Source organism: Uloborus diversus, chromosome 8, assembly GCF_026930045.1.
Source record: "Uloborus diversus isolate 005 chromosome 8, Udiv.v.3.1, whole genome shotgun sequence".
In the NCBI taxonomy this organism is placed as follows: Eukaryota; Metazoa; Arthropoda; class Arachnida; order Araneae; family Uloboridae; genus Uloborus; species Uloborus diversus.
This window is the reverse complement of record NC_072738.1, coordinates 77,010,098-77,031,532: the sequence shown is the minus strand read 5'-3', so window position 1 is coordinate 77,031,532 and position 21,435 is coordinate 77,010,098.

Genomic DNA, 21,435 nt, shown 5'->3' with positions numbered 1-21,435 from the left:
TAGTTTTATATAAATTTAATCTAAACATTTAAACATTTAAGGTATACAAAATAAAGCTAACCATGGAGTTTTGATCCAAGCTAACTAGGGAAACTTGACCCAAAGACTAATTTGATGTTTTTGTTTTATTTGATGTTTTTTCAATGATTTTTTTATGGATAACATATTGTGATTTAGGCCTAATGATTTGATTTTATTGATCTAAGTTGCTAAGAGTTTAAAGTAAACAATAGGAATCTATTTAGGGAGCTTTGATCCTAGCTAACTAGGAAGACTTGACCCAAAGAATAATTTGGTGTTTTTTCAATGAATTTTAATTTCTGAATAGCTAAAATATTATGATTTAAACCTTAATAATTTGCTTTTAATTAGGAATAACTTTAATATTGTGAATATGAAGAAGAGATTTGTTTTTTCTTTGTTTGAATGACTAAAATATTTTAGTCTAATAAATTGTTTTTATTTAACTAATAACTGAAATACTAACGATCTTTAAGCTCAATTATTTGTTTCTTAATAAAATAACTGAAATACTGTTTAGGTCTTAGCTGATAAAGTTTTTAATTAGACTTTTGCTTTTCTGCTCCACTGTAAAAAAATTCCGAAACGTTTGTGAATATTTCCGTGTAACGTTACGGGATTTCTATGGTTTTTATCCACTTCCTGGAAAAATCAAGTATCCTTGTCAAAACGTTTCCTGAATTGCTATAAGTCGCATGAATGCAGACTTCTCACTGTTGTAAAAAATATATTTAGCTCCCAGTTTAAAGATTAACTGAGTTTATTTATAAAGTGTACCCGCTGCAGCGCGATTGCGGCCCGTCTAGACTGATAAGGCGTCCAAAGGGCGCAATTCAGTCTACGGACTACGAAGCTTTGCAAGAATTGCAGGCGAGGAAAATTCTCGGTCCTTACGTGCAATTCTTTCTTAGCTGTGGCCATGTTTGCAATACTGCTTTTGGAGGTTTTTTCGAAACGCATGTGGCCATGTTTGCAATACTGCTTTTGGAGGTTTTTTCGAAACGCAGTATGGTGCCAAACTATTATAGTATGCCCACCTACGTTTACTCTAAGATTCCAGAGACACGACTGGCTTTAAACGGTAAGAGTTCTGAATATTTTAGGAAGTTTCTAGGATAATTTCAGTAAGGTTACTGAATTTTAGCGGAAAACGTTCCTGGTTTTTGTAAGGCATATTACTGGAAGAAGTTGGACTCATCAGCTGGCCATTATTTTTCAGGAACGTTTCTGAATCGTTTTTACAGTGTGATGTGCCATAAAATTAATAAAAACAAATGTGTAATACTTCACCTAAAGAGTGAACATTTGTTAATTTACTTCAAGTATCACTTATTAAAGCAAAAAACACCATCAAACCTGCGTTTCTGATTACAATATTTATGAGTCTTCTTACATTCAAGAGGGGAGTCACGTCCCTCTAGGTGTTGGATCAAGTCTCCCTAGCTCTAAAGAGACTTGGTCCATTTGCAGGCTTGATGAATATATTTTTTGTGCCATTTCTACTCAGAATTATGCTATAATTTTTAGCCATAATAATGCGCAAAATGACAAACTATATATATTTTTTATTTCGGTTTAACTATTCTACAAACAAAATGGAAAACAAAAACCAAAAAATTGGGTCAAATCTCAATAGTTTCCCCTATAACTTTTTTATTGCGTGTAGTTTGAATAAAATTTAAGCTATGTCGTACATTATGAATGCGACATTTTTTTCCTTTTACCATAATAAAACATAAATTTATGCAATCGAGTCTCGACTTACGCCAGGGGCGCCTTCAAAGACCTATTGCGCAAGTCGAAATTTCACGTGGTAGAAAAGGGTATATACGAGTATGCGAACTTTTTAGAAGCACTCTGTAAAAACGATTCAGAAACGTTCCTGGAAAAAAATAGGCAGCTGATGTTCCCAATTTCTGCCCGTAACATATCTCGCAAAAACCAGGAACGTTTTCCCCTAAAATCCAAAACCATCCTGAAAATTCCAGGAATATTCCCGTTCAAAGCCAGTTGTGTCTCTGTCAGAGTAATCTTAGTGGGGATAATATAACAGATTGACACCTTCCTGATTTATCAAGACAGTTCCAAAAGCAGGATTGCAAACATGGCCGAAGCTAAGACAGAATTGCAAGATGGTATCAATCATCTCACGCGATTGCAATTATTGCAAAGCTACGTAGTCCATACTTATTCACTCCCTTTGGGGGTTTAATCAGCATGGTCGAGCCGAAATCGAACTGAAGCCCCGATACACCTCATAAATACTGTAAGTTAATCTTTAAACTGAGAGCTAAAAATATTTTTACAACAAAGAGAAGTCTGCATTCAGACAACTTGTAGCAATTCATGAAACTTTTTGACAATGATACTTGATATTTTCAGGAATTGGATAAAAACCATTGAAATCTCGAAATGTTACACGGAAATACTCAGTTAAATTTCAGGAATTTTTTACAGTGCATATCCAATTATTTTAGACACTTATAAACACCTATCAAACTGCACTAAACCATTCCTTGACTATATATTACCTTTTCTTACATATGAAACCGCTGCACTTGATGATTGCAACCTTTAAGTGCTTTAACCAATTTCGTGATTACCACGTCACTAGGTATCCTTTCGTTTGGAACTCTGAACAACATTCCCGTCAAACACACACAGCGACATTACCTCGATTATTGTCATAAAACTTTCTTACGAAAAAAAAAAGGAGTTCTTCCAAGGTAATTGATTCTATATTACTTATTATTTATTTCCTGTAATTCAGTATTTACCTTAAATATCAATGAATGTGATATTACACTATGAGAGAATCGTACTATATCAATAAATTTTAAATCAGAAACTTGAAGTACTTTCTTTCATGTTTTTTGGAATGCCCTGTATCACAATCAATGTTAGCATGGGATCTTTTGGTGTAAATTTGTAAATCACACGGCACAAGAAGCATGATCGAACGATATTTGAAAATAGAGACCTAACTGTTGCTCGCTTAACTCATCAACCCCTGTTTCCCACCCGCGGTAGCTCAATGCTGCCTGCGGTGGTTAACAATTGATGGTTTTAATACTTTTACCCCGGGATGTCCTTATAATATCCTTGATGTCAGATCTTTAAGCACCTCTTCTAGCACCTACAGATTTAGAGGAATGAGACATAGCAAAATCGCTTTCCCTGGATGTCCCGTATCCAATAGCACTAGTTTTGACCTGGTAGACATTCACAGTCAAGATGCGATAGGATTACAGAAACACAAACACAATCACAGACTCTAAAAAAAAATACTCTGCTAGATGATAGAGTTATGCCCCTCTCTGTTGGAAAATGAACGACGATTGATCAAATCGTTTGAACGATTGCGAGTAAGACAAGAATTAGACCCAACGTGGGGCGCCAAAAATGTGTGAACACGAGTAAAGTCAAGTTTGATTTACTGGAAAGAGGACCCAAACATTATTTTGTGAAAGCTTTTATTACGCACATCACAAGAACGGCGGCACACACAAGAACACAAGGACAGTAGAACACAAGAAGATGGATGACTAAAAATTGAAGTAGAAGTATATTCTTCCCGAGCGTTAATAGCGCCACCTGTTACGAAAAGGGGGAGATGCAACACTTGGTGAGTTTTTTCTCCAGTTAAGTGAACGTTTTAAATGTATTGGTAGTACAGGGTGCCCAGAAAAGGACTCCCTGATTTCAAAATTAAATGTACCGAAAGCAAAGACCGATATTGGAATAAAATAAACGGTATGTTTATTGTGAATACAAATCATGTGCAGAAACTTGGAAATTAGTAACAAAAATTGCCAACAGGGGGTACTGCACGCTGTAATTGTAATAGAAATTCCCATAAATGGTGTTGCGAAGAGGTTGGAAGATAATTTCTTGCTTAAATGTAAGCTCCTCTGAGAGGTAAAATTACTGCTAAAGCGCCTAATTCCTTCGCAGCACTATTTATGGGGGTTTCTATAGCAGCTAGGCCGTGGTAGCCCAATCGGTAGGGTGTCGGATTCGGGGCCGGAGGGTCCTGAGTTCGAACCTTAAAGGTCGAAGATCCACCGTCGTCATTAAAGGGGACTGGGCGACGTTAAATATGCTCGTGGTCTCAATGTCCTCCAAGTGAAACGATACCTCTGGGGGTGCTAGCACCGGGTAGCTCCTGGTCTAGTTCTAAATTCTCATTAACTGTTTGATCCGGTGATGGTGCTGCCATTTTTCGGTAAAAAAAATAATGGAGGCAAGGCACTTACTATGCAGTTCTCGACATAAATACGGTTGTAGTCAGTTGTGACTCGGAATCTATAGCAACTATAGCGTGTAACGTCCCCTGTTGTAAATTTTTGTTACTAATTTTCGAGTTTTGACCATGATTTTTATGGGTTTCACACAATAAACATACCATTCTAATATCGGCCTTTGTATTTGAGAGATTAATTTTTGAACTCAGGGATTTCTCTCCTGGACACCCTATATGTTTACTAAAACCCGGATGGAATAGTGACACCACTCCAAAACGTCCTGAATGACATCGTAAGTGTAATGACATCATAAAGGGTGATTTAAAAAACCACACTTTTGGAACATAGTTGGTGGGAATTTAAAAGTGTTGTGACAAAAGATGGTCACCCTATTTAAGCCATTTTCTATACGATTTTAAGACGAATTAATTAGTAAAATATATTATAGCTAATGAAGAAAACATACAAGTAGTACTGATTAAGTAAAGTATTTAAATTAAAGAAAACACACGGATTAAAGCTAAATATCTGAAATATATTTCGCTCTATTGTATAGCTATCTCTAAATCTGATCAGTATTTCACTACGCGTTCTGTTCATAGTTGTTTAGAAGACGGAATTACAACCTCATGTTACTAACACCAGAGTCACGTATTTGGATAAGTACGTACCAATATTGGCACAGTTACCCCGATTCATTTATCAGAATATCCCCTCTGAGAAAAAGGATTGCAGTGTTTTTATTTCCCTTCTGCTTATTGCGACTTTTATTTGTAGTTTAATACATTTGCAGTCTAAAATGCGTGCGCGTATGACTATTATCACATCACAAACGTTTATCAACACTACAATTATTTTCGCCTTGCTTACTTTAATTAAACAATTAAATTAGTGTATTCAATATTAACATTGAAAAAAGTATTTCAACGATCAATGTACCCATTAAAAATGTTTGAAACCTGCATGCTTTCTTATCAGTTCGTGTTTGTAACATTTGATTTTGGTTTTATTTATTTATTTATGTATTTATTTTTTCGTGATTTAAAACAAAACATGAACACAGATTTGAATTAAATTTCGTGCATAATAGTACCCCGGTTAAAAGTGGCATTGTCTAGGTCTAAATTGTTTCAACGAAAAGATCGTGTAACCAAACATTTTATTTACTTTTTGCGAGTATAACATAGCAATTATTAACATAACAAAAAGATAAAATAGTATAAACCTTCGTAGGCAAGTAATAATTCCTTTTTTTTTTGTACCAACTGCTGCGGAGAGCATTTTTCTTGCTAGGCACAGCATCTTTGTTTCATTTGAACTGCTACCGAGACATTACATTTTTCAACAACTTAGCTCCCACAGGGTGAAAATTAGAAGTTTCACTCATACAACAAATCTAGCAAACACGAACTTCTTTCACGTGAATTTTAAATGTTAAAAATGTGTTAAATGTTTTTCTAAGATTAAACAATTTTAAAGACAATGAGCAAACGACGATGGTTAAGAACCTTCTGTGATCATTTTACAAAAATTTAAAAAAATAAATAATAATAATAAATAAATAAAACCCTTACAAAACAAATCTTCCCTCCATGGACAAACAAACAAGCTCGTGAGATCATTAAAAAAAATTACTTTCTCTTTTTGAAGGCAATTTTACCCTTAACTAGTGAGTTGAAGTGTCTTGCATCCCAGAGGAGTCGGACTTGAACATACATCACTTAAAATACACCGCCAGCTCAGTTATTCCATCCGAGGACATGTCATCGGATGGAATAACTGAGCTGGCGGTGTATTTTAAGTATTTCTGCCTTAGCCCTGGCTTAAGAGCGGTAACTTACTACAAAATACATCACTTGACACAACTTTTTATTTTCGAGGTAGACCGTGCAACACCAGTTGTCACCACTAGTTAAACGACAAAGCATCGCTGCTGTTTTAAAAAATCTGAATTCGTGCCCGTCATTTAGAGGAGTAGGAAGGAGGCAATTGCTAAACTTGGAGGGAAGTTAATGAACTTGCAACATACGTCACCTGGGGCAACTTTTGTTTTCGAGGCAGACCGAGCAACTCCGGACGATACAACTAGTGAAGCGACATTGCCTCGCTGCTGTTTTTTGTTCTTTACAAAATCTGAATTTGGGCCCGTCATTTACAGGAGTAGGGAGGAGGCAATTGTTTAACTTTGAGGGAAATTAATGAATAGTTGAACTTGCAACGTACGTCACTTGGGGCAACTTTTATCTTCGAGGCAGACCAAGCAACTCCGGACGACACAACTAGTGAAACGACATAGCCTCGCTGCTGTTTTATGTACTTTGCTAAATCTAAATTTGGGCCCGTCATTTAGAGATGTAAGGGAGAGGCAATTTCCTCCCTATGATGGGGGAAATTAATGAATAGTCGAACTTCAAACATACGCCGCTTAGCACAACTTTTGTTTTCGAAATAGACCGCACAACGCAGAGTGACTTAACCAGTTAAGCGACTAAAGCCTTGGTTTCCTAGGAGCGAATCGCCGATCTTTGACGTCGCTCCTCGCCTTAACGCTGAAATCAAAGTCAAGTGAATTCCGGCGTGGCCATTCACGACGTCGATTTAGCTCGGGCACGCATGCGCAGAAGAATCAAGTTTTCGCCTCGGCGAGGAGCGACGAGGCGTGTTCGCTTCCAGGAAATCAAGGTTTAAGTGTCGCTGTATTATTGATGGACTTGAGAAAATCTGAATTCGGGCTCGTCATTTACAGGAGTAGGGAGGAGGCAATTGTTTAACTTTGAGGGAAATTAATGAATAGTTGAACTTGCAACGTACGTCACTTGGGGCAACTTTTATTTTCGAGGCAGACCGAGCAACTTCGGAAGACACAACTAGTGAAACGACATAGCCTCGCTGCTGTTTTATGTACTTAGCTAAATCTAAATTTGGGCCCGTCATTTAGAGATGTAAGGGAGAGGCAATTTCCTCCCTATGACGGGGGAAATTAATGAATAGTCGAACTTCAAACATACACCGCTTAGCACAACTTTTGTTTTTGAGATAGACCGCACAACGCAGAGTGACTTAACCAGTTAAGCGACTAAAGCCTTGGTTTCCTAGGAGCGAATCGCCGATTTTTGACGTCGCTCCTCGCCTTAACGCTGAAATCAAAGTCAAGTGGATTCCGGCTTGGTCATTCACGACGTCGATTTAACTCGGGCACGCATGCGCAGAAGAATCAAGTTTTCGCCTCGGCGAGGAGCGACGAGGCGTGTTCGCTCCTAGGAAATGAAGGTTTAAGTGTCGCTGTATTATTGATGGACTTGACAAGATCTGAATTCGGGCTCGTCATTTACATATGTGAGGAACAGGCAATTTCCTCCCTTTAAAGGAATAAAGGAATTGGTGAACAAACTTCACTTGGCATAACTTTTATTTTCGAGGCAGACCGAGAAACTCCGGACGACACAGCGACAAAGCATCGCTGTTGTTTTAATCATCAGTATGTTTCATGTTCTTGACAAAATCTGAATTCGTTTCCGCCATTTAGAAAGGCAGGCAAGATGCAATTTCTCCTTTAAAGGAAGTAATGAATTGTTGAACTTTGAACATATGCCGCTTGACACAACTTTGATTTTCGAAATAGACCGTGTAACGCAGAGCGATACAACAAATTAAGCAGCAAAGTATCTCTGTTATATTATTCTGCAGTATGCTTTATGTTCGTTAAAAAAATCTGAATTCGGCCCCATCTTTTAGAGGGATGAGGAGGAATCAACTGTACCTTTTGAGGGAATAAATATATTTCCAAATGTGTGAAAGTGGTATTTTTTGTTTTTCGGTATCATATGCTTTGGGTACCTATATTTTCCTTCCCCCCCTTTAAAGTTTTAAAATAAAGTGCCGGTCCGAATTGAATGTCTTGAAAGTTTGAATGGCAGATTTTACTTCCAGAAGTTTTAGGCTCTAAAATGCTTATGATATCAGTTTATTAATTTCTCATTTTATACGTTTTAAAAAATATATATATCAAGGAATCTCCACAATATGCTTCTTTTTAAATAACTATGTCGTAACGTTATTACATAAAAACACTTTTACGTACACATATCCTAATAGATTTTTTGTCTATCTAGACTGATAGCGTCTAGATCGATAGCGTTAATATAGTCTATATTAATGCTGAACATAGCCTGAAAATAAAATAAATAAAAACATCTGTTGCAAAATGTTCTGCCCTCTGAAAAAATCGTTCAAAAACCGCAAGCCAGAACTCACTTTAATTGTGAGAAAAACCCAACTCAACCCAAAGTTGTTTGTTTTCATATTCCTTCACTTTTCCTAATAAAAGCGCAAACAAATACACTTTTTGAAATTTTCATCTTTGATGAACTAGAAGAATTTGAATGACATGGTTGCCTCATACAAAAAATATTCTTGTAATATTCGATGCCTTTGAAGAAAAATCTCAAATTACGCGATTTGCATCCTTGCGCCATTAGAATTCTGACATTTTCTTTGGCCTGTCTTGGAAATGCATTCATATATGCAGAAAAACGCATTACGCATCAAGAATTTAAAATAGTTATTTCGGAATTCCTTATCCTGAGAATGTTCGGAAAAATCTGATGAAATATTTTGAATATTTTTCGAACAAATAGAACTTTTTTGGAACAAAATATTGAAAAACTTTTTAATAGAAAATATAAAATATACATTTTCTTCAAAAATCTAAACAGTTGTCTACTGAATCAATAGCATCGCGTTTCTTCTTCTCCCGGGGGTTGGAAAGTGAAGTATGTTTGGATGCATATTTTTAAAAATCGGGCTGGTTTTAGACATATTTTTCTAGATTAAAATTGCTTACAATTAATGTGAACATTTTGTAGTCTTAGACTAGCTGCGTCGCCCGACTTTGCACGGTCTACCTCGAAAATAAAAGTTATGTCAAGTGACGCGTTTTCAACAATCAGGCTTGAACAAAAAAAAAAAAAAGGAAAGAAAAATCAGTAAGATTTTGTAGCAGATTGCGTAAAGATAACCAAAAAGGAAACATTTTAAGTCCCTCTATTACAGGGAAAGGATCAAAACAAAAGGTAGAATTTTATTTGTTTATATTCAAAAAAAAAAAAGAAAATGGCAACAGATCTTTCGTCTCAATGGTTTTCTTCACGCTACAAATGTTAATAAAAGCATTGTTACGGAAAGTTAAGGTGAAGCACTGAATAATATTTTGAAGCCTTCGAAAAATAGAGATTTTATGTCAAAATCAAAGTACCAAAATTAATAGTTTTTAATTGATATATCGGCTAATTATTATCGGATGATAATGTTAAAAGATCAAATATTAAGACGGAAAAATTACAAATCTATCAATATCTGGTTCGATGGTCAGTTCACTGGCGTTCGGGAGAAGTAACTCGGACATAGATAGATGCATAGACACATACATAGATACATAGATAGCCCGATAGATATCTAGATACATACATAGATATGTTCAGTTCTTCATTATGTAAGATTGTTACGGGAAGTTGAGTAGAAGCACTGAATAATAATTTGAATGGAGGAGAGCTTTCGAAAATTAGGGACTTTATGTTGAAATCTACGTATTATAATTAATAGTTTTTAATTCATATTACCGCTAATTATTACCGGGGATTATGTTAAATAGCCAAACATAAAGACGAGAAAATTACGAATCTATCGATACCTGGTTCGATGGTCAGTTTATTGACGTTCGGGAGAAGCAACTCGGACATAGATTGATAGATTTATACATAGATAGGTTTTCTATGTATATATCTATACGCTCAGTTTTTATGTAAGATTAAACAAAATCTTGTCTTAATTTCTTTTCAAGTACTATATAATATAAATATAAAAATCAAATGGCACATCTGACCACCAAATGGCATGACCTTGAGGTTCGCGGAGCTGAATAAAGTTCTGGATTTAGGTGAATTCCCACTAAATATGAGCCCAGGTAAAGCAATTTGACTTCATAAGCCCTAGTACGGCTGCAATGGGGGTCTAAAGTTGATAGCTTGGCTCAAAAAATGCAATGCAGTGTCCTTTATAATTAACTTTATGTCTGCAATTATTTTACTATTGAATTAAATGCTAATGTTTAATGCATTATTTATTTCTGCATTTCGACTTTGTTCTGATTTTTATTTAAAAGTCAAAATATTTTAATCACAATTTCATGACGAAGTGCAGTACTTTACAGATACAAAATTAACTATTGTTTGAAACATTTATTCAAACTACAATTAAAATTGGCGGTTAAAATATATATATTGTAAAATGTACAGACAGTACTGAAAAGTGTTTTCCAAATTTAAAAGTGATGGAGTTACACATTTCGAGCGGTGAAACTGAAGAACGAGAAAGAAAATAATATATTTAAATTGGTTTTTTAATTTGGGTATTTCTGGAAGACGATTTAAATCTTTGCGAATAAAATAAAATGGCGAAGCAATCTTAGGAAGTTGGTGACCGTCAGCAAGCAGCGGACAAAGCCCTCTAGTGTTTTCAAACTGCAAAAAATCATATAAAATCTGAGAAAATGTTTTTAAGGAATTTTTCCTGATCGATTACATTTATAAAAACCATGAAAAATTTCTACTAAACACTTTCACCTGTCCATTAGTTTGATTATTGCACTTTCGGTTGATAAGGTCTTGTTTTTACAATCAAAAAGTAAAACAGCATCAGGATTAACAAGCATGAATTGCGAATTTGTTTAAATAAATCCATACGTACAGTGCGGCACGAATGTTGCAATATGGATATATTGTAAGTATTACAATATGGATATTAAATTTCAAAAGTATTACTAAATGGATATTACATTTCAAAAATGACTTGTATAATTACATACTTTGATCTTTAGGGAAAATTATTTTTTTACTTGAACTAACCTTAGAGCAGGAATTAGTAAATGGAGGGAGCAAGGTCAGTCATTGGCTTAGCAAAATCTCAGACACAAACTCCAAGTCACGAGGCTCAACAACGGCGAATACTAGACACGCTTTGCGTGAGATTTGCGAAAAAAAACTTGATTTCTACCAATGCTTTGATTTAAAATCAATCACCTGAGTTGGAGTCTTTGCTTCAGGAATCAATGTCTTAACTTCCTCCATTTTATCTCTTTTCAATGGAATCAACCATATGTTTAAAAACATAGTTAAAATATCGCTAGTAAGATGGCGCTACAAACTGTGGAAACATTTTACCATTTCACTTTGCCCCGTTATTTCACTTCACCTTAAATTCCCTAATTTGTCGGAATAAAACGGAAGAAAAACTCTTGAAGTATTTCATAATTATCAAAAATAAGATATAAAAAGCGCAAAAACCATTTAAATTGAATAATTAGTCTGGTTCTAAGTTATTCTGTATATTATGGTAACTGTGGACCAGAATAGAATGCGAAACAATTCACTTTGATAAAGAGAGTGAAACTTAATTGTCGAAAAATAAATTTTCTAAATTTGTAAAAACTCACCTTTTGTACTTCAAAACATCACACTATTTCTATCATTTATGATATGAAATGTAATATTACATTATGAAGAGCGATTTCAACAATTTCAAAACCAATTTCGTAGTGGCGAAATAAGAATATATGAGGCAGTGAGAAGCAAAGGGATGTAAGTGGACTTTATAGAGTTTCAATTAAAACGCGTTTAAAGTTCATCCCTTAGATAGCCTTCCATTGATGTTTTTCTAAATCTTGCTGTATAGTGGCACCTACCAAGGTTACCTCTCTTGCCTCAAAACAGAGGAGATGTTCACCTACCATTTGTACTGATTATCTCCGAGTTTATAATTTCGGCACTTACATCCCTTTGCTTCTCAATGCCTCATATGAAGGATGTAATGGACTATGTGTAATATTGCCAACTTTTGTTTGCAAAAAAATGAGCAGAAAACTTGTTCCATATCTCTTCCAAAAGAGTGACTGCATTCTATAATCTGTTTTTCCCCCCAAAAGTCAAACATAATAATATTTTAAGTAGTGCTAAATTAAACACTATTGTTCAATTTTACCTTAAATGACTGCAACCGTCATTTGGAATGCATTGCAGTACTTTGGTTTGAATTCTCATTTATATAATAGACAATAATCGAGTAACACTCCTGACGTCCTCAACAATGAAATTCGCGCGACGGCGGGATAATTTGATAATACGTTTTGGTAATGCTTAACATGCAGGGAAAGGCTTATTATTCGTCTATGGTCGTTTTAGGGGAAAGAAGAAACGAAAAAATGGTCAACAATGACCACTGTAAAAACGATTCAGAAACGTTCCTGGCAAATAATAGGCAGCTGATATGCCCAATTTCTTCCAGTAACATATCTTGGAAAAATCAGGAACGTTATCCGCTAAAAGTCAGTAACCTTTCTGAAATTAACCTTAAAACTTTCTGAAGAAGTGCGAAATCTCCCCTGTTAAAGCCATTCATATCTCTAAAACCTTCTAGGAAAAATAAGTAGGTTTAGTCTTATTGATTAGAACGTTCCTGGTGTACCAAGAAGGCTCCATAAAAATCAGAGCGACCATGGCCAAAGCTATGCAGGAAGGAAACAAGCCTATCTCGTGCCTACAATTCCTGCCTTGCAAAGCAGTAGCTATCCATTGATTTTTTCGCTCTCATTGGGAGCTTAGTCAATCTAGACAAGCGGTTAGCAACCTTAGACCGAGACACTTAATAAACACATTCATTCAATCTTTAAACTGGTTGCTAAAAATATTTTCCACAACAGTGAAAATTTTGCACGCGTGCAACTTGTAGCGATTCAGGAAACTTTTTTGTGAAGATACTTGTTTTTACGGGGAAATACGTGAAAACTTGTGAAATCTCGACACGTTCCACGGAAATAACCAGTAACGTTTCGGATTTTTTTTTACATTGAACTCTACCTACTGGAGTTAAGGGATAATCCACTAAGGTTAGGGTTAAAATTTCAGTTATCAAAACATCACCTAACAAGCAATTGCTTCGTGCAAATGTAGAAGCAATTTTCAACCGCCATTTCTTGACGGGCAATTTTCTAGTTTTGAATGAGAAATTTTCAAACTTATATTTTTTCGAAGTGTACAACAACAAATAATCAAATCAAATCAGGCATTTGCCTTGTTTCTTAAAATAAAATGAGGACATTAATTCCCATTGTAACACATCGAACACCTTCAAGAACTCCAGACAATTCTTCGAACGTCAAGCACGTTTAATTTACGGAACAATTCTTGTCATATGAATATGCAGTTACACATTTAAATTCTTAAAAGTTCCGTAAGCATGTTATCTCTTTTGAATATGTCAGTCCTTATAATTTTATTGTTGCCATTGTGTGCTCGAAAAGCAGGGTTAGAATTCCATTTTCTCGTGACACATGATCGTTTACCCTAGAGATACAGTGTTATGTTTCTAATTGTGTTACACACGCAAATGGAAAGTTAAGCTTCTCAAAGATCTGCAAAAGCCGTGAAGTACTTACCTAAATAGAGGATGCTTTATTTATCTACTGTTGTAGAAAATTAGAATTGCTTTGCTTTTAAACAAGACGAATGAAGGAAAAAAATAAAAATAAAAAAAAAGGTTTAGAAAAATATGAAGAGTGTAATGATTTAATTTTTACGTATCAAAGTTAATTTTCGGCAGAACTCTTTCAGAAATCCCCCCACCCCAAAAGAAAGGGGAGGGCAGAAGGAGGGAAAGATAATAGAAAATCCAAAATAATATTTTATTTTATGTCTTGTATTCATTATAAAACAACTCATTTTACAAAAACATAAATAAAAAAATCGTTTGCATTGCTGATGATTATGATAAAATTGTTTCCATAGATATCTAGAGTTGTCAAACGCGGCTCTTACTATGATGTTTGCAACTTTTTTTTTTTTTTTACTGAGTAAATTTCGAGTTTCCAGACTGGTTATCACATTCAGACCAATTCACGAGTCGAATCGCACCATGCTGAGGACACTCGCTCAGCTTCATAGAAATGACATCTACCTCTAGCTCGGTTATTCACTAATCTATACTGATGAGTTCCAATAAGAACAAAACTGCAGTCTCTGGATGCGATAACCGGGCTGGCTGGTGTATTGAAATAAGCAATTCGGAATTGCTTAAACAGTAAAGAAACAAACAAAAAAATACATTCATGTATCCATTAAAATCCACCGAAACGACTCGTGTACTTCATTATAGAATTTTACTTCCGTTTAGTTAAAAAATATGTCGAAGATTTTACGGAACATATCTTAAAGTAATGGAGATCATTCCATTTTCTGAAATATTTATAAACTTTATTTATTTTGCACAGGATTTCTTAATTTAGCAAAATTTAGCTCTTCGTGTTACTAATATATATATATATTTTTTTGTTGCATAGAAATCACATTTTTTCTTGTATGTAGCTCTAACGTTATAATGCGAAATTTTTTAATATCACTAATTCACATAAAATATTTTAATCTTAAAGTTCTCACGCGTGCTGGTTTATGATTAAAGGACAACAATTAAATAAATAAATAAATTATTTTTACTTGTAGAAAGCCTGTGCGCTTTAAGTACTTAATTAAGATACAAGATTAACTTTAATAATACAAAAAAAAAAAAAAAAAAAAAAAAAAAACCGCATACTTACGCAATGGCAATAATATTACAAGAAACTAGACTAGATTATTATTAAATACTTATGTAAAAACTGAATTTTTTTTTGTTTTTCAGCAATATTTTATGACCATGTTTTGCGACACATTTTGTGGTAAGAATAAATGGCAAAAGCAGATATAAAAACACGCGACTTTGTCTTCAGTTCTTTTTAGACATCATATTGTTGTCTGATTACGACTATATTTCAATTCAAACATTCAGGAATCCAAATACATAAAACCGTACTTTTATTCTTAGTTTTGTTGCAATAATTTTCAGTTCTCATAAAAATTTCATTATAAATTTATCTATGCTCTTAAGTAAACGTATGCTTAAAAAATCGTCATAAAGTATGTTCTTAATGTGTGTAAGAAACGTTCTTTAAAAGAATGGGGAGAGGGGGAGGGTCGATTTCAAGATAGCCCATTTACCTCATAAAACAAGTCATTAGCAAAATCTGCAGCTACAAAATTTCATTTATGTCGCGATGATTTTTATTAATGAGCTGTAAAAATGTCATAAGTTATTTTTATGAGATTGAACAAAATAAATCATTCGATCAAGTTTACTTACCGATATAAAATGTAAAGTGATTGAACAAATAATGTGCCTGCAACATTTTACAATTTAGTTTTATCTATCTGAAACATTTATTTGCTCTCTATAAAAGATTTGTCTCCCAATATGCACGAGTGAAGTGATTAAAAATAAAACGCAGGGTGTTACTTAAAGATTGCACTATTAAAGAAAATTCATTTGAAAAATACTACCGAAAAAAAAAATTTGTCTATTATGATCCTAACCTTAAAATAATTTTCACAACGTTAATACAATTCTATGTGTACACCTTTTTGTAATTCTAAGATAAGCGGAACAAATTTCAACTTCAAGCCAGGCACTAGCATGTGCAGAATTTAAGTTCTGGGAGTTAATGGTTTGATGATCGGGGGGGGGGGGGGGGTTACCCTCAAAACCTATGGCAGAGCAGTTGGAAGTTTTTTTTTTTTTTTTTTTTAATGCTGTGAAGCATTTTGAAGTTTTTTTTTTTTTTTTTTTTACCGCAAAGTGTTATTTGCACTTTTGTATTTGAGACAAAATGATTAAAATGTAGTAGCGCGTAAAATATTCCTTTTCTCCAACATATATTTTTTTCGCTTTTTAAATTTTTATTTTTCTCACTAATGTTGCCGGGATGCGATAGATGTAATTTTTATTGTAAAGTGATTTTAAAATACCAATCAAAGTATAAATTATTCGTCATAAATAATAATATTTCAGGACTATTAGTACTATTATTACTGAATTAAAAGAGTTATTAATCATTATAATAAAATTCGCCTGTTATTACCTCTTGTTGTATCAAGGAATAACAGCCTGACTAATAAATTGTCTTAAATGAATTTCTCCTTTTTTTAAAAAAAATTATATTTTATAAGAAGATTTTTTGTTTTCTATAATAATTTTTCTCTTATTATACCTACGGCCTTTCATCCCAGCCTCTTACGAGGCGAAACTTGGACCGTTCATATGAGAACTATTAGATGAATCTATTCCACCTAATAACATTTTTTCGGACCGCTAACTGCTGAATATATTAGTCAAAAACGCATACCACTAAAATCGGCACTTTTATGGGCTGACATCCGGGATGACGCCGTATTTGGCATTACTGCGATTTTGAAGGGATCTTATGATCTTTGTAAGATCTTGGTAAAAATGCGAAATGCATTAATTTTGTTTAAATACATATTTTGTCTCCGAAATTAGCATGTGAAAATACAGGGTGTCTTGAAATAGACTGACTGTTTGTTGAAAAATTTACAACAAGAAAACGGTGAATGATAAAAAAAAAAAATAATTCCCAGCAGAAAATTCATATGGCGGACTGCAATTTTTTTCTTCCCAGAGTTGCAAATTTTAGTTCAAAAGTTTTCCAACAGATGGTGCTGCAGATGGTAAGCCTTTCAAGCAAAGAAAGACAGAAAATTACATCAGACCTTTTTGAAAAAAAAAAAATGAAAACAATTGCCTACACATTATTTTCAAAAAAATCTACCGTCGGCTCCAATCACATGTCGCAATCAGAGAAAAAAAATTCGGTTAATTTCGAATGTTCCTTTTTGATTTACGGGCTTACTATCTGAAACAACATTTCTTGAAAGCAAATTTAACTAAAATTTGGAACTCACGGGGAAACAATCTACGGCCCATCATATGAATTTTCTGCAAGAATTTGTATTTTATCCTGTACCATTTCCCTCCTCCATCCTGTACCATTCTCATAAATTTTGGAAAACAGTCTATTTCAGGATACCCTTTATAATAGTAACGATTACATTAAAATAGCAAAGTTGTTATTTCCTCTTTGCCTGATGTATTATTTTTTTTTCAATTTAATTCTAGTACTAAATTAGCAAATAGCCCTAGTCTTGTGTTACGTTACTTTTATCTTATTAAACAAGTACACTGAATAAGCTACTTTACAGTTATTTGCATTTAAATTATCTGAAAATCCCTAACAAAGAAACTATCCTCAATCTCAAGGGTGTTTTAGCTTATCATTTTAAAGTTATTTAAGACTTAAAGCGCATAAGACGATTAAATATCGACTGCAGAAATCTAATGTCAGCAGAAGAGATTAGTTTCTAGCTGCGATTAATTCTTCCAAAATCCTGAAACAGTTTCTCTAAAAAGCTTGCATGAGTTAACTTAAGCCTCATTTTGTTTTTTCTATGAGTTTTCTTAAAGTTTTTTTTATTATTAAAAACACTAGGGGTCTTCTTCCTTGGTCGCTTCCATTCCCCCACTCCCTTGATGATAGAAATATCTAGTTATCTTAAACTATATTGTAAAAGGGTTCAGGAAATAGATAATAATCTTCGTAAAATTTCGTACCAGTTTTAGTTCGTGTAATCGGAAATGGATGTTATTTCTTATGGTTAGTAAGGAACTTAAAAATAGGATTAGTCATCAAAAAAAAAAAGGATAAATGGCATTCTATACCCTTTATGGGAGCGCGTCATAACTGCGTCATGGACACTTAAGCCCTGGTTTTTAGAAGCGGAATCGCACATCTTTGGCGTCGCTCCTCGCCGTGACGCTGAAATAAAAGTCAAGTGATTCCGGCGTAACCATTCACGACGTCGATTAAGCTCGGGCGCGCATGCGCAGAAGAATCAAGTTTTCCCCTTGGCGAGGAGCGACGCCGAGGATCGACGATTCGCTTTCAGGAAACCAGAATTTTAGCTTAAGGCCGATAGCGTACCGTGCAGCACCCTCCGAAGGTGGGTGCTGCACGGTACTAAGCAGCGGCAAAGTTGTATCTAACTGGATGCACCTTAAATTTTAAATATAATACTTTAAATTTCTCTGTAGGAAAAACAACTTTCTAATTGTAATATTACACGTGTTAAAGCGGGGATAACTCTCTTGCTCAATGTTCATGTTGCAAAAAACTCAAATTTTTATTTTTATACTCATTTAGTCAGAAATTTGGATTACTTTACCACTATCATTACAGGGAGAAAAAGAAATGATTCTAGACCAAAACGTTTAACGAAATTGAAATAATAATAATAATAATACACTAGACGACCCGTGCGGAACTCCGCACTGTGCTTCGAATCGTTTCATAAGGACTCTTCCTCTTTAAAAATTTCTTAGAAAGAGCATTATGAAGAAGAAACGAAAAAAGTAAATGGAAAAAGTAAACGCACAAGAGAAGGCATGTAGTTTGAAGACATCAGTAACGAAACTTCGTTAAATACAATACTGTGATAATTTGATCATCGCTCACCTTTTGGTTGCACGAATTTTCAATGCAAACATAAATATCATTAAAAGTGTGGCTGAGTGACTCGTGAAAAAGCAGTAATTTTGCATGTGAAAACACAGGTTGTGGCAAATACAGTCCTGCCCATGTGAGCATCTGACGGAAAAAAAGAAACATTAAAGAAATATTTATTGGGACGGATTCGAACTGGTGCCATTCTGATTAACAACACGACACTCCATCAAACCTAGCAATTGCGCCTTCCTTTTCTAATGCTATTCATTGAAGGAATGCGTAATAAAAAACAGCAAAAAAGCTTTTTGCCGAAAAAAAAATAAGATCTTGCGTCTATATTTTGTAATTAGCCAGCATGATACGATTTAAAATTATTCGTAAAACATGGAATTTGATTAAAGAATGAGGAAGATCTCACGTAGCGATTGAAACAAACATTCTAGAGAAGTATTAAATTCGATTGAAAATAAGTGTTTTTATTTTTGAATATTGAACAATTTCCCATAGCAGGCTGCTTTAACCGTTACGGCTTAAATGCTCGCACATGTTTTTCTTTTAATCGAACACTTAAAATTCGAAACCAAAACCAGTTGAACTGAGTCCGTTTTTTAAGTGTAATTTTTCGAACGTAGACAAAAAGTTTTTTTTTTTCTTTTTCTTTTTTTTTTTTTTTTTTAGCCGAAAGAAGATTAGTAGAAAATGATTTCTTACTAATTAAGGTGATAATGATTTTAATGTTTTGTATCGTATTCGAATAAATAATTAAAGCTTTACTGGGTGAAACTCGAAATTTCAATTTGGCGTTGTATTTTTTCATTTGTACAAAAGGTCGAACACTGCTATTAGAAAAATCTACATTTCAGCATACAGTGAAAATGTTTTTCTGCAAAAAAAGAATTCCCGTGAGGTAAATCTAATACTTTTTTATTGCTTACATTATGCTTAGTGGTCTGGACGGAGTCAAAGCTTTAAGAAAAGGAAGAACACCCTTCGATTAACAGTCAACTTAACTGAGTGATAACTGTAGTCTGCATAAAGGAATCGAAACACAAAGTAGCATTCCCACTGCATTTATTTTAATACGTGTGTTATCTGTTGTATGTTATGAGTACATGTAATGCGTAATATTAATGTAAATTTGCTATTATGTCGGACAGCCCGAGCTTGCCCGAAGTTCAGATAGTTTATCGCCGAACGCTCTACTAAAAAAAAACCTATCAATTAAACCGAACCACTAAGTCCAGTGCTTTTAAGCTTTATCGAAACACACACACACACAGGTTAATTTTAATTTTTTTTCTTGCCGAAAGAAAAATCTCGCATACTGATAGAATAATAATCCCCAGAAATAATATATAAGATAAGATGCAGATTTTCCAGACATGGGCCCGAACACTCATTCTCCTGGTTACCAGTCGAACGCTCTGCCGATCAAGCTATTCAGCTCTGCCAGTCACAGTGCAAGTTAGAGTTATAAATTTAACCGAAAACCTCATTCTGGTTCTTTGAAACAGGTTTTTTTGACAGAAAAAACTATTTTTAGACCGTGGGTCTATTTTTCGTCAGTAGCCTAAACGATAAGCTTTAAAATAAGGTGTAAATCAAAGAAATCGATCAAGAATTGAGGAAAATCTCGCGTAGAAACGAAAAACAGGCTACAGAAATAATATATAAGGATAAATAAATAAATAAATAAAATAAAAGCATCCAGCACACAACATCCACATCTAGCCCCTTGCATTTATGTAAATTTTGACGCCTTGAATTCAAGTTGTGTTTTTCACTATCGCGAATTAGGGTTGGGCTCTATTCGTTAGGTTTTCTGTTTTAACAAATGGCTCCCAACGCATCCGCAATCATAATTTCCAAAAACATATTTTTAATTCAAGGCGTCAAAATTCAAATGAATGCAAGTGGTTGGATGCTGGGTGTTGTTTGCTGGATGGTGTTTCTGTCCAAGAAGAATGTAAAATCGAGAAGCTCGGGTATAAATGAAGACGATAGCAGGGGAAATTAGCGTTCCCGTCCAGGATGAGGGATATGATCTGGGTGGCGAATGGACCAGTGTGTTTTGAATATAAGAGTTTAAAAATAATCTCAAAAAGGAACAACAACGTTAATTACGGTCAAATGTGAGAAATAAGCAGTTAGTCATTGCTCAAAATATAAATCGACGTTTTCTTTCTTTCTTTTTTTTTTGTTGGGGGGGGGGGTGTCGTTCTACCCTTATTTGACCATATTCCTGACCCTCCTCTAGTTTAAGGCTTAAAGCGCTTCTGACTACAGGGTGAATTAAGTATTAATGTTCGGATTTTGGCTTCCGAAATCTGATGGTAGGTGCGTGTCAGGAAAAGGCTAAACTAGCATTATTTCAAAACAAGTTTTTGATTTCAACAATTTTACTTATACACCTAAGATATTTGCTTTTCAGTTCACTATAAATGCTACAGTTTAAAAAGGAAATTAATATTTTCTATTCTCTTTATCTTTTAATAAACACTTAGGAAAAAGTACACTTATTGGCGTCAATAATTTTCAAACCGGGGGGAAAAGAGGGGGTGGGTGGAAAAAAAAAATTTTATATTACATGATGAAAAATAATATGCTAAGTAATCAATACATTAAGAACTCAGCTAAAATATTTTATTCTATCCTATGCTTACTGTGCGTTTCTAACACAACTAGTTGGGTTGGCAAGTAGAGTGAGTTTTACTAATCTAACTTTTTTTCATT